The sequence below is a fragment of the Myotis davidii genome, unplaced genomic scaffold, assembly GCF_000327345.1.
Source record: "Myotis davidii unplaced genomic scaffold, ASM32734v1 scaffold266, whole genome shotgun sequence".
In the NCBI taxonomy this organism is placed as follows: Eukaryota; Metazoa; Chordata; class Mammalia; order Chiroptera; family Vespertilionidae; genus Myotis; species Myotis davidii.
The window spans coordinates 3,724,403-3,726,813 of NW_006300032.1; the positions used below are offsets into that span (position 1 = coordinate 3,724,403).

Consider the following 2,411-nt stretch of genomic DNA (forward strand, 5'->3'; position numbering starts at 1 on the left):
GATGCTTCTGTTTGAGGATAAGAGGGTGATGGAGGTAAGAAGATAAGATTCTCCCCCTTAACATAGACTGCTTTTCTCATTTGTTGCAAAGTCCTTGAGGAGAGAGAAATCTATGCAATGCTTCTAAATAAACATGCTCATTTCAACTCTACATTAGTCTAATTAAATTACATAGGGTTTCAGGATTATGAAATTGGTTCACCAGTTTTATCTTTTACTCCAGAAGAATCATAGGCTTATTGACTAATTAAAATCAATCCTATGAGCTTGTGTGTTCTGACCCTAAAGTGTGTGCAACACTAGCTTTGTAAGAGAAAGTGCAGGTTTTGAGGCTACAAATAGTAGATGCCTTTGCTATTCCCTTGTTCTTAAGTAGACATGAGAATACTGAAATTTGGAATTAGTGAAAGGCCTTATTTTTGTACTGTAAATTCAATGCACCTTGAATTTTATATGGTGTGTCGGTTCTTTTTCATTTGTGTGAGTCTAATAGCCTCTTTTTTTAATTTACTTTGAAAGGTCATTGTCTTACATGCTGTCCCCAGGTGGTTTTGTTGACTCATCATTCACCTTTCTCGATTTAGCAGGCCTGGACCACCACTTCACAACTTCGGGTGGTACTAGAAAGTCTGGTACAGATCTCCCTGTGATTGCTGATTGCCTGACCTGTAGCTGGCACCTCAGACCTAGGGCCAGAGTTCATCAATAGCTGGACCATCACCACCGTAGTCATGATGCTTGCTGAATATCCCATTGCATAGACCTAGATCTGGCATATAGCACAGTGTTTCTTAAGTGTGATAACTCAGGTGACTTGAAGTTGTTGAAATAATTACATGTCATATGTTTACTTTCTCCTTAAATGATCATTTTTAAGATAAAACTTTTAAAAAAATTTTTTTAGCGAATAAATTACCTGGGATCAAAGCACATCCAGTTTGGTTTCCCCTCCCCACCCCCATTCCATCCTTGTGCAGCCACTTGTAGTTGTAATCTACTAGTAAATGTTAATGGATTTTTGTTTGTTTGCTCTATTCTCTTTCATTCCTAACATTCAGTGTATTTTCTATAACCCCTTCATGTTAAAAAAAAAAAAGTCTAAAATCATATTACCACAATTTCCTTTCCTGTCAGAGTGAATCACAATTGAAAGCAGTTTTCTTGGCTCTTTTTTGGTGGGGCACCTGTCAAATCTGTGATCATTAGGATCATTTACGGGTGATGTTTCACTCTAGGGATAGTTTTATACACGTGTTCCATGTAGAAAAGCTGTCATGGTACATATTTTTATAACCTTACTGTTTTTTCTTTTACTTGGCTTTGTTTTTCATGTGTAGGCAGAAGTATACTGTTACAGATTTTCTTTGAAGGGAAATAAAGTTCCCTCGCACTCAGAGTTCAGTAAATGACCGTTAGTACTGTCACTCAGAGCAAGAGAATGTAAACTGTTGGATAAAATTCGTTTTTACAAGGGCTGTGGATGAGAGAACATTGCTGCTACATAGACGAGAGAAGTTTGGAAATAATGGGAATATAACAAAATTATCAAAGGACTAAGCCAAAGCAGTCAGGCCAAGTCATTGGATTTCTATAGGGCTTTACCGTCCACAAACTTTTTCCACATATTAGATTGTCTCATTTATCCCTATTCAACCCTTGAATTTGGCAAAAATGGAAATATAGAATTAGAATGTGTAAAATACAAGGTTATACAATTCAGTAAGTTGTGGAGTCAGATTCTAAATTCCATTTTTTAGGTATGGTACCACATGTGTTTAATATCTGTGTAAGGTAAGACGTGCACTACCATGAAAACATCATAATTCCCAGTATAATAATAAAGATCATTTATTAGGTACCTACTATATGCAATGGGCTTTTTCAACTGGCTCCTAATGATTTCAATAACCATCCCAGGTTGGTAATATTCTCACTTTAAGATAATGTATAACCCTGGCCAGTGTGGCTCAGTTGGTTGAATGTCAGCCCCATGCATCTAAAGGTTACCATTTGGCTCCTTGGCCAGGGCATATACTCAGCTTTCAGGTTCAATTCCTGGTCAGGTGTATGCAGGAAGCAACCGATCAATATTTCTCTCTCTCTCTCTCTCTCTTTCTCTCCCTCTCTCTCCCCCTTTTCTTCCTTTCTCTCTCTCAAATCAACAAAAACATTTTTTTAAAAAAGATCAATAAAAACATTTTTTAAAAATCTATTTCCTAAATGTTAAGAAATAGATTAGGAGTACTCCCTCTCACTCTACTCTGTCTTAAGTTAAAGAAGGCTTGCTTTGGCTAAGTAGCTCAATTGGTTATAGCAATGGTCGGCAAACTGCGGCTTGCGAGCCACATGCGGCTCTTTGGCCCCTTGAGTGTGGCTCTTCCACAAAATACCGACTTCTGCGCATGGGCCGC

General features: G+C 37.7%; 1 protein-coding gene across 3 annotated transcripts in view; it reads left to right on the forward strand.

Moving 5' to 3' along the window:
• The window catches only part of MAP7 (microtubule associated protein 7), a 124,989-nt gene that overhangs the window by 86,500 nt on the left and 36,078 nt on the right, over nt 1-2,411 (forward strand). The window lies entirely within an intron of this gene.